At 38.2% G+C, this 15,899-nt stretch overlaps 1 protein-coding gene across 2 annotated transcripts in view; it reads right to left on the reverse strand.

Annotated features, from left to right (window-relative positions):
- LOC136838647 (uncharacterized) overlaps window positions 1-15,651 on the reverse strand; it is a 220,944-nt gene extending 205,293 nt beyond the window's left edge. For both annotated transcript variants that reach the window (XM_067103958.1, XM_067103959.1), the window contains exon 1: window positions 15,367-15,651. The gene's annotated coding sequence lies outside the window, so the exon portion shown is untranslated. The remainder of the gene's footprint in view (window positions 1-15,366) is intronic.
- Between the last annotated feature and the right edge of the window lie 248 nt (window positions 15,652-15,899).

Raw genomic sequence — 15,899 nt, forward strand, 5'->3', positions numbered from 1 at the left:
TTCAGTCGGAGTTCAATAATTCAACGTCCATCCTGTATATGCCAACATACATAAAGTGTGAACAACATTGTGTATTCATAAATAATTCACAAATCGCTGGGTTCCAACAGGCGCACCATACTATTGAAGCTGTCACGAGGCATACTGAGGCTTGCATAGTTCAGGCAATTACTTCCATAACCGTTCGTGTTTCTGCAACAACTTGTAACGTTCAAGCATTCTCTGTCGATTAAGCGTTTTTCGAACAGGCCAATGTTTTTACGAAAAAACGTATGACCAGCTGAAAAGTATTAACAATGTGGAAGTCACTAGGTAAAATTGAATTTCAAAAGCTTATCAGATTCAAGACTGAATTCCATATCTGGAGACTTCTTAAAAAGCGATAGAGATCTTCCAGTTGTTAGAGATAGTTTCAGCTTACAACTAAACAAGTTTGAAACACACTGATATATATATATATATATATATATATATATATATATATATATATATATATATATATTTATTTATTTATTTTTAATTATACATATATGTGTGTGCGTGCTTATAAATATTCAACTAAAATTCGGATAACATACGCTTTAACAAACGCAAGGAAATAATAGCAGAAATACAGCAAATGCATCTGGAATCTAATGAAGCATATTTGAACCTTTCAACAACATCAACATCTATAAATAAATTTACAAGACGAAACCTGAAATGTTTGAATGAATTTATACCATTGTTCTTCAAACAAAACCCTCTCTCTCTCTCTCTCTCTCTCTCTCTCTCTCTCCGACGTGCGACCTACCAAGAGCTGCTTTTCAAACTTAAAAAAAAAGCGAATTCTCACGCACTACTCCTTTTACAAGCAGGGCACTTTTTTCATATTTAAGAACCAGTTGGCAGACCCCACCTCGTCATGACCAGACTGTTAACTAAGCTTCTGCCACAGCACTTTACTGTGACGGTGCGACTGAATACAACTGAAGGAATTCGGTGCTTTCGAGATGTAAGGAAAAGGTTGCTTGTCTGTGCCTGTGATGTATTACTATCAAACACAGCATAAAAATCAAAGGTAAAAGGTCATTCGAAATTTTATTTTCAATAAGGGTTCAAAGGTGTCCAACTTCCATGACGAAATTTCCCAGTCACATAAAAAGGATTGACAAAGTATTCCCACAAAACAAATAGGATTCTGTAAATATCCATTAATATAATGAAATCGATTGTCAAAATACTTCCAAAAAACAAAATAAAAAAGATTGTCAAAATGATCCTTACTAACATACCAAGGATTGTCAAAATAATCCCTAATAAAAAAAAGAGGACTGATAAAAGTAGCCCTTCATTAAATACCGTAATGCTCATAAAACTGATCTGCCCTTCAGCAGTTTCATACACAATATACTTACCCATTTTCTTTACTCCCAGTGGGTGTGCTTTACTTGTCTAAAGGCTAAATTCTGACGGAAACCTTAACTTGACGCCAAACATTTTATCATCTGGGGTGTTTACGGAAAGGATCTTACATAACAACGATGTTAAAAAAAAATTATTAACCATCTTGGGCCCATCTAAGTCTCCTCAGATTAAAATTAATGTCACTCAGTATGGAAAACTTTATCCAGTTTCCTACGGAGCGTTTTACTTAATTTGTTTTAAATACTTCCAGATCTCACCTTCACATTTCTCGGTACTGGAAGAATACCATCCGAGACGAGAGGTGAAAACTGAAGCAAGACGAAGAAGTTTGAAAGCTCGGTGGGAAGAGATCAAAGGGAGAGCTTCAGAAGTAAACGGCAGAAAGCAATGACCTTCCATGTAAAAAAAAAAAAAAAAAAAAAAAAAAACACAAACGCTGCTCACAATATTCAATACTGCCAACAGCGCTAAGCTAGACACAGTGAGGGTGGTACTTACCTATCGGAGAGATACAAGTTCTGTCAACCGCAAATCATTTAGGGACCTGATATCTGGGGTATTAATTGAGGTTAGGTCACGTTAGGGTAGGGTTGAGTTAGGTTAGGTAAGTTTATTTACCTAGGCTGATTTATATTAGGCTGGTGCCGAAATCGCTGTTACTAAGGGGCCGCAAACACTCAGGACCAACAAGACTGAAATCCCTTCAGCGGTACACTAAATAATCGTCAAGGAAGGTTTGTTCAAATAAACAGCTCTAAAAATACACTTGAAGATTTTCTAAAAATTGATCAAGATTACAAAAAGCATAATAAAATCAGATAACAAAACATGCGCAACTGTGATATATAAAATTCACATGACCATCCATGATAAAATTGGCAATTAATATACAGTAAACTTGAAGCAATAAATACGGAATTTCATACAATAACAAGATCTGTCGTGAAGTAGAATTTTTTTTATGAATAAAGTATTCTCTTTTAAAACATTACTTTTACGCAACAATCAAAAAGAACCAGTAATGAAAAAATCAAGTAAGTTACTGGAGGCGTGTTACAAATCATAAGTGAATAAAACGGCAACATGAGTAACTAATAATTCTTCTTCCCACACCAATGTCAGTAAACCTACTACTCAGAACTCTTGCGTCAGGACAAACTGTGAATTCTTGAGCTCTGGCCTAGAGAGAGAGAGAGAGAGAGAGAGAGAGAGAGAGAGAGAGAGAGAGAGAGAGAGAGAGAGAGAGAGATTTTTCATAAGAGATAAGGCTTTGCAAAATGTTGTTGTCCACCGAAAAACCTGTATCTAAAACTCTACCCTTTTTCCGGGATCAGACACATCCTGTCCGCATTTCGGTCATGCTCAGAACCCACGGTGAATGCACCACTTCGATGACAAAATAACAGCATCCCACCCCCACACACACACACACACACACACACACACAGAGAGAGAGAGAGAGAGAGAGAGAGAGAGAGAGAGAGAGATAATCTAAAGATCTTGCCACCACACGATCTTGGAGCTCTGAACTTCACACTGTACTGGTTGGGACGCATTGCTCATGAAGCAGATTTGATTTTTCCTCTTTTTCCGACTTTACCGAGAACCTCGCAAGTATATCGGTTCAGCAAAACCCTGGCCTTCCCTACCGTCATCGTAAGTGAAACAGGAAAGAAAAGTCATGATGAAATGCTTCCCATAACTGTCGCAACTCGATACAACGTTGTGATTCTAGATAATTTCCAGTCAGTCCACATCAATCATCGCTAACGCAGCTACCACCTATTTTTTGGAACATTCGGTCAACAAACGTATTCCGTGTATAACGCAACCCCTTCCTCGATTACTAGTTGCTATCAGTCTTTAGTAACTTCAACAACAAGTTCCGGAAACTCTGGCTATTCTCCTGTTTTAAAATACGCGCTTAACACATTTGAAGCAAAATTTGTTCATTTCCCAGTCACTGCTGTTTCGTTTTCTTTCAGCCAAGCCATTTTCCTACCGCGCTACACTGACCATCCTATCAAAACAAATCAAATCTTTATTGTCCTTCAGTTATAATCATAACTGCAGTAAGCTAATGATAATGCAACCTTTTCAAAACTGAACCCCACAGGAGCACACAAAAACAAGTAAAAAGATATTCGTTTCATGCACTCGCACATACACAGGCCTCAAACGAAGCCTCTCTCCTTTGAATAACTACCAGTCATTCACTCGTAATCTGTCACGTCTTTTCACTTCTGGAAAAGGTACAAAAAAAGCTTCAACATTAACGAGGTTACACTACGTTCAACGCAATACTCATCTGTCTGGTCTTTCATCTACGGTCATTCACTTATTTCTCTTTCCACTCACTTGTCAGTCGACCGTTTTTTCTTGTCTCTACCTCTTCCATTTTTCACTATTTTTTCTCGTTTCTTCTTTTTCCTTTTCATACAGACAATTATCTCATAACCCACCCCTGCTAGAGACTACGTTTTGGACGGGGAAACTTCGTACTTTAAGTGCAAAAGGATAATTGAAGCGTTTCACATTCAGAAAGGTAAACACAGTAGTTATCGTTCATGTAGGTAAATACAATACAAAACAGATTTTCACGCCTACGGTCGGTCGCTTCCCCTCGTTCTCTCAAAGCAAACTTAAGTTCCGATGAAGGGTAACAGTCTTTAGTAGTTCATAAAAGTATTAGGTAAACCTAGCCTAGTCACATACACCACCTGCTTTGACTGTTTGTTCAGTTATCATCACTACATCAAGTTTACGCTTTGACAGCGACAGTACACGAAACCTAATGACAGATGTCACTGACCTCGATCTCTACGAGCCTAAAAAAAAGGACAAACCCCGTTTCAGCATTTCCCTTTCAAAACTGGAAAAAAAGACCTGCACAAGTGATAATATCGAAAACACCAGTATCAACGGGCCGTCTTATCGAAGGGAGTATGAAAAGGCGAAGATGCAGTACAGAGGTGCAAGGGGGTGAGGGAGGAGGAGGGAAAGAGGGTGTAGTACACATAGGGGTAGGAGGGGAGAACAGACAGAGGGAGTAGTAGAAGGTACAAACAGTATTTTAAACAGAAGAGAGAGAGAGAGAGAGAGAGAGAGAGAGAGAGAGAGAGAGAGAGAGAGAGAGAGAGTCGTGGGGGACCTTATCAGGTAGACATTAGTGTGTCGGACGTTATCAGCAGAGGAAGCTCCGCGCGCTCACTCATGTTTTGGAAGCCCTCCGCCGATATTTGATAGTGGCACTCATTGTCCAACCACGCCAACAGACGTCGCTGACACAAACCAAGACATTTTTTGTTTTGTCCCGACATTTTTTTTATTTCCCTCTCCCCTGGCCCACCCACAAAACATCGCTTGAGAGAGAGAGAAAGAGAGAGAGAAGGTGGGGGAGGAGGGGTAGGAGGAGGAGGAGGAGGGCTGATGGGTTTGATTTGTAACATTGTGCCTTCTCTCCGTCGTTCTTGCATTCGACGCAGTAATTAAAAAAAAATAACAATAAAACGGTCTGCTGTACCTTCGGTAATTTTCAATGTATCCTGACTACCTCGGACGAGCTAATCTTGACAAATGATTATGTTTAAATTGTGAGCAGTTCCATTTCCCCACGCCTCCTCTTAGCACGTAAAGTTCTGCACGATATGAGATGCGATATCTTATGTTATAATTTTGTTATTGATATCTGAGGTGAATTCCGCCGCAAATTATTTTCTGACGTCAAATAAATTGACTATAATATAAGAAAGAGCAGATAACTGCCGGTATGTCATCAAATTTAATATTTCGTCACCATATTTTTCTCACTGAAATATCGATTTTGCGTCATCAGTTGTCCAATCGACACGATAGGAAATAAAATGAGATTTGTCATAGTAGGAATGACTAGCAAAATGATAATAACAATAATAATTGTTATCATCTGCCCGTGAAATTGCGGTAATGATCCCACATATAGAAAAAAAAGGGACCTAGCGGGTAAGCCTTTGAAACAGCAAATAAAGACAACGCTCAGAATAACCTGGCTGGAAACAGGTTAATAAAGGTTATAATAAGGCTAAGTGACTTTGACCGGCTGTTTTTTCGGCCTCACATTTATACTTTCCAAGTGGGGTCATTTTTTTCGCAGAGCGCGCTTTCATGTCGGATGCTTCCTCTTTTTTACCTTTCTTTTTTTTTTTACACTCTCGCTTTGTGTATTTCTGCCTTGATCGCTATGACGCAAAAATGAAAGTTAGTTTTACTAACCATCGTACCTTTTTTCTCTCTTTCCTTTATGGCGTTGATAGACTTAGATAAGTCCGAAGGATGGCCTCTAATATCTGGTTTTCGCTTGCAGCGCGACTGTTCAAGATAGCAGCCTTTCGAGGTGAAAGAATGAATCACTTTTTTTTATGTTGATTCATACGAAAGGCGCGCTGCATACAAAGCTTTTACCTGAAGGCATAATACCCTTACAGATAAAGGAATGAATAACGCCTTGACATTTTTAATCATTTAATTACATTACCGCAAAGAATTTTCAATGGGAGTTTTTCTAATGGCAAGTTAATAATGAAAATATAGCTGTTCAAGATAAAGCCAAATATAGGAATTTTGACACGACGAAGTAAAATAAAAACCGAATAAGGAAACAAATAAATTATGAAACTGTTAAGCTTATAGTCCCGTTTCTTGTATTTGTTGTGCATTACTCTTCGATAAAAGACCGGCGTTTTATAAAACCAGACGTATTATAAAAGACAGAAAAGTCGAATATATCATAAAAAATTAACACTTTGTTAACGAACGTATAATAAAAGACAACATACTTCAAAACACAGACACGCTGTAAGAGATAGACGTGTTGTAGAAACAAAATTTTTCTCAACGCCACTGCGTACGAGATAAATGCCCTTTTGCAGTTCTCCTGAAACCAATCAATTTTCTCTTGTCTTCTCGAAGAGGAAATAGAAATATGTTAAAATAGAATTTCTTTTCATCCGCAAGAGACAACTCTCTTAGTTCGATTGAGGAAAACTTCTAAGGCCGCTTGCGAAAAACATCTTTTCTCCTTCCGAGGAAAGCCGCTTCGTCGTTATAAAGAGAACCGTTTTGTCGGGAAAAGGAAAATAACTTTGTACTGGTGAAGTGAGTTTTGTCGACCGAAAGAAAACAGTGTTGATCTGGAGAAGCCTGTTCTGTGTTCACGAAGACAAAATGAGTCCGTCTGAGGAAAAGAGCTTTGTTCTCATGAGGAAATTAGCCTTGTCGAAGGAAATCTGCTCGGCTCCCATTAAGAAATTTGTTTTGCCAGCCAAAGGGAATTCGATTTGTTCTAATTACAAAACTCGCCCTTTTCCCAGAAGAAAATTCGCACTGTCAGGCAAATGATATTCAATTTGTACTTATTAGGAAATTCGCTTTGTCGGCCAAAGAAAATTAGGTTTGTTTTCATGAGTACAATCGTAGCGTCAGTCAAAGGAAATTTACTTTGCTCGCACATAAAAATTTGCTTTGTCAACCTAAGCTGATTTACATTGTTTTCGTGAGAAAATCTACTTTGTCAGACGAAGGATACTTGATTTGTTCTTATTACAAAATTCGCTTTGTCAGCCCAAGGATATTCAAACTGCTCTCATGCGGAAATTCGCTTTATTTTCACGAGGATATTCACTTTATTTGACGAGAAAACTCCCTTTGTCAGCCAGAGGAAATTCGCTTTGTCAGCCAAAGAAAATCGCTTGGCCCATCACAGGAAAATTATTTTGTCCGCATAAGGAAGTAAATTTTGCGCTCAAAAGGGAAATGGGGAAACAGATTTCACCGCCTCATGAAAAGCGCTTTGTCCTGATTAAGAAAACTATTCTTTCCACCTAAGAAACAACGCCTGTTACGTCATATGAAAAAGACGCCCTGTCTTCGTGAAGAAAATTATAAGTCTGTTCAGTGCAGTGGCTCTTTCCTCCTAAGGAAAAGCGTTTGCCCTAATGAAGAAAATTTTTTTGCCTGTCCGCCTTAGAAAAACTTTAAAACTTCGGATGAAAACTGCTTCGCTGTCATGAAGAAAATCGTTTCGTTCTTTTCAGGAAAATGGTTTAGAGCTTAAAGATAATGCTAGTTTTGATTGAAGAAACCAGATTTGTCCGAATGCAAAAAACAGCTTTGTTTCTCTGCGAAGATTTTCTTTTTCCTTTTCACGATAAAAAGAATCACGAACTTCTAACTGGTCTCAGAAATAAACCGAGAAAGTTTATTTCATTGTCAAACTTTCCCACAACCATTATTAAACTGAATTTAAAGAAACTGTTGGCATAATTAGTCACAGATCCTTCGACCTATAATTAACGTGCTTCACCAATGAATGAATGAACGTTCGCGTAAGGAATAAATAACGGCGTCATAATGACGATAGCATGTTACACAGAATATGTGTATTTTAATTTCTTTTTCATCTGAAGTAGATTAGTAAATACATTTCAGAAACATCTTTATTTGGCGTATCCTTCTCCGTGGTGTAGAGTTAAAGCGCTGAACGCATTTCCCTTCCCTGGTGCGGGGTTCAGCGCGGGAAAGGGTTAGTTCATTTCCCACTCAGATTTTCAGAGGAATTTCGGTGAAAATCGCATCCAAAAATACTAGGAAACCGGAGGGTAATTGTTGTATTTCCTCAGATCTCGTTAATATACGCAGCAGACTTCGTGTAAACTAAATCGTTTTTGTCCCAGTAAAATTCTATCCATGAGAAATGCACAATCATTTTTCGCCCGCCGAAGTCAAAGCAAAATTAGAATTCATTCAGCAACTGAGTCGACGTGTTTCATCGGCCATTTCGATCTCTAATCGACAACAGCTTCACCGTTACCGTTTCATTCACGAGTATGGGAGGCCATTATGCCAATAGCATTTCAGGCGCTTTACTACCAGCGGTCCGAGTCAACGACCATCCCCGTCGGGTCTCCATGTACGCCGTTGTGGATGGAGGCTGCAAGCGCCTTCCATTCCGAGAAATTCCAGCCCATTTCCCCCACGCTGTCCATTTTTCTCTCTCTCTCTCTCTCTCTCTCTCTCTCTCTCTCTCAGGTCTTAGCTCACTTACGGGTATCATGACTCTACATACGTTATCACCATGTGCGCATGGATATATAAGCAACGTGTGTGAAACCCTGGTCGTGTTCTTTATACATAAATGTGTGTTTTCCTGTCTCTGCCTCTGTCTCTGTCTGTCTGTCTCTCTCTCTTGGATGTCTGAGTGTCAAAAGATAAGTGGCAGTCCCTACACACACGCGTATATATTTATATACACGCACAAACACACAAACATACACACACACACACACATATATATATATATATATATATATATATATATATATATAATATATATATATATATATATATATATATATATATATATATATATACATATATATATATATATAATTATATAGATTATTTATATACATATATATTGCATAGCTGGAAATGACACTCATCTATCGATGTACAAACGCAAACATGCATTCGAGACAGAGAGAGAGAAACCTATGACTTAATTGGCAGATAACAAAACCATTAAGAACGCGCACCAAACGCATCCCATCACAATACTCTCAGCTGTCTTTGGACTCGGCTTCTAATTCACAGCATCAATCCGCGCAATCAATCGCCATCCGTATTCTAAATCGGATGCGAGGCGATGATCGTTAACCGTAGTCTATTATTCTTCAGCCCAGAAGCCTCGCCGGAGAGCGAGTGTCAGCTCACGCTTAGTGACGTGTCCGTTTCATCCACATTTTGAATTTAACCTCGTCGCAAAACGTAGATGTTGTACCGTCAGGTCTTAGCCTTCAGAATGATAGGAATGCGCTTTCAGTTAAGCAGACTATGTTAGATGATACGATTTCTGTTCTTCAGACCTCAAAATGATGAACGTTGCGATTTATGTGCTTAAGACTTCATAATGCAGGATGATACAAATCTGACTGATTCATGGTTACTAAAACTGGCGTCACAACATCTAGGATGATACAGAATCACAGATTTTGGAATGTTTTTTGATACGCAGCCTCGGATTTTCAAGTGATGGATGATAGATGGTTCGCTGCAGCACAATAGACTTCTACGGAATAATCTCTATAAACAATGTCCTTTTGTTTGCAGACAAGCTCCTACGCCAGGAAGGAAAACACACTCACATACACACACACACGCACACACATGCAAAGACCTGTAAATAATGAACCGTGGATAAACGGAAAGCTGAAATCGATAGCGCTTATGGTCACCGATTACAATTAACTGTCAGATATCCAATATCGTTTACAGAGAAAATCAAATGGATGCATTCACATACACAGACCGCACACAAAGGTGTTTATGGTTGCACATACAGTACACATGCATACGCACACGACAATCCCCGCCACCACTTCACAAACGGCGTCAAAGAGGAAAAACATACAAAATTGACCGAGCGCTTGAAGGACGCCATGCGGAATGCAGCCAACTTAGCGAGAGCTTAAGGAAGTTAATCATTCTAATTGAGCTCACAAACGCCACTTAGTGGAGCATGACTCTGAGGCTCCTCTCTCTTGGAGGATGAGTTATTCTCGCTCCTCCTCCTCTTCTCTTTCCTATTCCCCTTCCTCCTCCGCCTCCTACCCTTTCTTATCCTTGTGTGACGCTCAAAATCACTTTGACGCATTTATTCTCCCAATTACTCACTCCCACACGAGGACGATTATCCACCTCCGCCATTCAAACTTCACTGTCACCTTTACTTCCAAATTTCCCATCTTTCTTTCAAAGTGTTCTTCCTCTTTTCTCCTCTCTCATTTTCTTTCTTTCTCTTGTTGCCAGTTTTTCCAGACGCGTTTTTTCTGGTTGCTACATAGACGGTAATCTCCTCCGGATATAATGTGACCCATTCATTAACCTACGGTATTATCATTTATTTCATATTTCGTTGCACCGAAAGCATTGATTATGGTCGCTGCATAATTCTCTCTCTCTCTCTCTGTCACATCTTGTGATCTACAGCATTCACTACAAACGATATTCATGCTGTCCCGTTAGCCTCGAAAACAACTCCTCATCGATAAGGTAGGCCTGTCATTGCATATATATATATATATATATATATATATATATATATATATATATATATATATATATATATATATATATATATATATATATATATATATATATATATATATATATATATATATATATATATATATATATATATATATAATATACATGTGCAAGCCTGCCAGGATTCAGTCGAATGTATATAACATCCTAATATTCCGTTTTGCCAGCGACCCAGATTACTATTTGTTACCATTATTCTATTCTTTTTTTTGAAGTGGCCCCTTTGAGTTAATTTCTGGTTTTCCAAAGTTGAAAATCTTGTCAGTCCTAGTTCTATCTAGTTAACACCGATGTTAATTTTAGTTCTTGCTAATTATTATCCGGACGAACTTTATCTTCGCTCGATACCCTATGTTAATTTTAGTTATCGATGTTTAACCTCAGCGTCATTTAAATTGGAGTCGCATTTGATATCTCACTACAAGGCTATAAAACATTTTTGTTTGTACACAGACCTAGATGTATACTTACAATTAAAATCAGCATATAGGTTTTGCTTGATTCTTCCACCGCTGAAGAGCATCTTTTTTTTCTCCTTCTTTTTTCCTACATGATCTCCAAAATAATGGGACACTGGATCGAAACCCTCTCACCTGGGGTGCGGATGAAAGACTGGACTGTAACTCTCTCGCCTTAGATGCTACCGAGGGACGTGGCCGATGGACTGACTGATTACGCGTTCACCTGACGTTTCAAATACGAAGACCACTGACACCGATCAGAATTAAACAATGACGTTATTTTCTTATAATCCTGGTAATCGCCGAGTGATTTCTCAGTTCTGCCAAGAGACACCTACTTGATCAATCTTAGTTAAACAGCACTTTACGGCCACCCGTTATGGCGGGAGTTTGCCTAGCATGTTAATGGCCCCTTAGACGAATCCCAGACAAGTGGAAATTTAGAATTAGCGTACCAGACCTGAATCGTGACCCGAAAGAAAATGCAACAAGTGCCTTAGCAACGCCACCTTTCACAGGAGTCATTTAGAATTTTACGCACATCATAAAATAAAAGAACTAGTTCCGGGATAACTTTATCAGAATGCAAGAGCGTTAGTCCCACTTGACGTTAACTGATTATTATTATTATTATTATTATTATTATTATTATTATTATTATTATTATTATTATTATTATTATTATTATTATTATTATTAGTAACCATAGTTACGAATAATTCTTGGCACCAAAATCTAATGTTACCCAGTTCATTAGTAAACACTTATTATTTGGTGCATAGATTTTTAATAATTTTAAGGGATTTGATTCCAATTTCCCCTTTATGACCAAAAAGTGCAACTTACTAGTTAGCCGTGTGAATGCCGCTGTATGATATAACTACAAAAATAAATATTTAATTTCAATCAGGATATACGTTTAAAATTATGTGAAACTCGTGATCTAAAGATTACTACGACGGCTGGAAAGCAGAGGGTGTACGAAAATTAGCGTACCCGTAGCACCGGTCATACCATGGTCGTTTGGTACTCTTCGCTAAAACACTACAAATTAACGACGCTGTTCCCGACAAAGAAATTCATACAAGCCAGGAGGAGTCACCTTCTTGAACATGCTATGTTACATGTTATAGTTTGATGTCTCCTATATGTAAATAGAGCAATGATTAAAACCTAACTTTTTCTTCAAGATATAGAATTCAGCTCGACTTGAAGAGCGCGTGAAACTAGTTGGAGCCTTCAAAATTTCGAAAGAATGAGGTGAAAGTAGTTTCCAAGTTTCAAAACTTAGAGACTACTCATCAGTTAAGCAACTACAACGTAAAAATTACCGTCGAATTTCCAGACATAAAGAAAGAGTTGCGCATCCTATAGATGATGTTACTTATGTCTTAACGATCGCTAAAATTACTTGATTCTTCAAAATATTGGGAAAGAGATAAACCCCGTCGAATACTCAAATTAAGACGGAAGACAGTACTCTGATGAGTCTTATGATTATATGGGGAGTGATGAAACTTTCTCAGTGTATCTTAAGACTACTCGAACGATGGCTCCATCGAGCAATCGTGCTCATGGTGTGCTCACCTCAACATCCTATTGCCTCGCACATCCTCTTCCTCTCTTCACAATCTCTCAGGTTTTCTCACCTCCTGCCTCCAGGTACTTCAGTCTCCGGCATTTTCTTCCAGATCATACAATTTGCCTCGATAAGGGCAAATGCTTTCGCTGCTCTTCGTCTTACGACAGTTCATTTTCACATGGAGTTAACAGCATTTAAATTTTTCAGCTAGCAAGGAGATAATTTCATTATCAAAAACTTTCTGTGAAATATTTTGCGCAAACAAATGGGGAAGAGTTGCACTCCTTCGTTTGCGGAAACCGTCCTGGCTGCTTTCTCTTTCACAATAAACTTATCTTAGGAATGAATTTGGGCAATATCCAGCCACAAATAAACGAAAGGAAACAAAATAAAAATAACACCCCCCATAATCGCCTTGAAGGAAGGAATTCACTATACAGAGCATACCGTATGACAGTTTTACACCCTATTTTTCTTATACAACTTACATGATTACCAACTTCAAGGCGGTTATAGGGGTTGTTGTTCTTTTTGTTTTGTTTCCGTCCGTTTATTCTGTGGCTGGATATTGCCCAAACTTATTCCTAAGATAAGTTTATTGTGAAAGAGAAAGTAGCATGAACGGTTTCCGCAAACGACAGAATGTAACACTTCCCCATTATTTTGCGAAAATATTTCACAAAAAGTTTTTGATATTGAAACTGTGAAAAGTTTTTGATATTGAAACTATCTCCTTATCTTGATAATTGAAAAGTTTAAATGCTGTCAATTCCATGTGAAAATGAACTGGAGCAAAACGAAGAGCAGCGAAAGCATTCGCCCATATCGAGGCAAATTGTATGATGGGATATATATATATATATATATATATATATATATATATATATATATATATATATATATATATATACCACGTCTATCATGACATTTGTTGTTCAGGGTCTTCCAACTTACCTGTTTTCCTATAGCCATGATACGAAAAAAGAATAAATAGCATTCTAAACGGATTACCTTGGAGTGTAAACTAATCAAATCACTTGCAAGGTGACATCAGTAAAGAGCTGTAGTTACCAGTGACTATTCCGCTCATGTCTCGAGGTCACCTTATTAACTACTGTCTTCATTAACCAGTGGAATTTCTTGTAACCTATTTCTATATTCTGTTACAGAAGTAATAGCTGCTTCAATAATAATAATAATAATAATAATAATAATAATAATAATAATAATAATAATAATAATTAACCATGTCGTGTCTCAAAATCTAGGGAAGGAAATCCAGTGATATACTGATGCCTATTTGGTGCTGGTCTTCAGGAGCCTTTACCAAGAGTACTTCTAGGAAACCTTAAATCCCTAAATAAAAGCAATTATATGAGGCAAGAAAAATACACAAAGATTTTTCATATTATTTTCAGCAAACGTAAACTATCTGTTTCGGAAAAACCTGAGTAGCATCTTACAGCGTTGCCAATATTATTATTGACGTCATGGCGTACGTAACACCGACGACATGGCTGAAAAGTAACACGAGACAACTTTCCTTCCATCAAACGAATCGATTCTATATTGTAATTCACTTTCTCCGTTTGAAGTCAATTTGAGTGAGGGCACTGACCCCGAACCATAAATTTCCCAGCTGGGGAAAAAATACAAATTTAAAGTTCCATCTGGCGAATAGTCAATAATCAACAAATGGAAGTCCACGGGATTTGCACACCCGATTACAAGTTAGCGTGTGGGAGTTGCCTCAGACTGTAAACAATAGCTCTTCCCAAAACCTGCTCCCCTCAAATAACTTTTGTTTTCCTTTCTTCCTTCTTTTCTGCAATTAGCGACAACCGTACAATACATGGACGCTGTATTGCTAATTTGCAACTTTGCAAGGCTCCTTTCTTGTTACTCGTATGAAGCGCGAAAACGACACAATCAGGACCATAGCGTGTTTATCTCCGCGTTCCATAACGACGTCCGATATATCGAGGTTAGCCTGCGCAAACGGTGTAATTGCGGGGCAATAAAACCCAGCGTTATTTAAGAGCTTTTAGCACGCACTTTGTACCCAGATCATAAAAGGCTCATGATAATGGGTGACAATATTTTAGCAATTTGAGCAGCACGGAAATCCGTAAACAAACAAAGAGAGAGAAGGCTTGCACCTGTAGCATTAACTCGAATTTAAACTTTATGCTAATGTATTTTGCTGGATGTCGGGAACTAGAATCAGACAAGGAAACACCGAATCATAAAGTACGAGGAATTCCAACGCTCGTGATTTTCATATAGGCCACACTAGGAAATCTGCCCAGCTGAATATCTCTTAAAGGCTTAAGAGATTTATAACGCTAATGATAATTGAACATTTTTACTCGATACAAACAATATTTTCACGTTGGGGCAGCATTGGGTAACGAGAATATAATTAAGAAGAACTATTCTTACGATAGCAATGCACAATCCTCTGCCGTAACAAATAAATTCTGAGTTCATAAAAGGCCAACGAAGCCGATGTACGGACACTTCCTCAATTATGAGACATTATTTTGAAAAATTTCAGTAGCCTTGACAATTAGGCAGTTGTTATTCTACGTTTGAAACCTTATTACCATTTGAATGATGAGTGACAGTGTGAACAATAAAATACACAGTCATTCATTTACATTCATAATTTATTTATATAAAGGCGGCGGTTCCGACTTGCCACATTTTCGAAACATGCTATGCCGGTGAGCCCTCAGCTTTTCAGAAATACCTTAAAGGTTGAAAAGTTCTTACCTGCGGAGGTCAGTAGTGAATATTCTCAATGGGAGATTGCTGTTGGTTCCTCAAGATATGCAATGCACCTCTTCAACACAATCACTTGCAATTCTAGCTGCAATGCAATTACACTTGCAAACGTTATGACACGTGTGCCTACAACGCAATGCGCGAACGTATTCTCCAGAGATGTCCGCGGATAGCTCCTTGGTCCTTAAAGCAACGCAAAAAAGCTCCTAACGTAACAGGGCGAAAGTTTCATAGATGAAATCGTACGCGCTTAGCGACTCTTCTCTTCCTCGAGCCAACTGTAAACAAACTAAAGAGGCGAAAGGTTATCTCGCTCATGTCAAAGTCATATGGGAGGAGTTGTCGTACTCTTATTAGATTAGCTCTCAACATCATTTTTTAGCAAAACTAGTTTAAACTGCCAAGTAAGTTCATGGCGTAAATACATAGCATCAGTTATTTATAAATCTTACTTTCAATCGTATATTACTAGTAATCGATGGCAGCTCTGCGCCAGACACCTGAATCGTGCGTTTGGCACC

This window comes from Macrobrachium rosenbergii, chromosome 5, assembly GCF_040412425.1.
Source record: "Macrobrachium rosenbergii isolate ZJJX-2024 chromosome 5, ASM4041242v1, whole genome shotgun sequence".
Classification (NCBI taxonomy): domain Eukaryota; kingdom Metazoa; phylum Arthropoda; class Malacostraca; order Decapoda; family Palaemonidae; genus Macrobrachium; species Macrobrachium rosenbergii.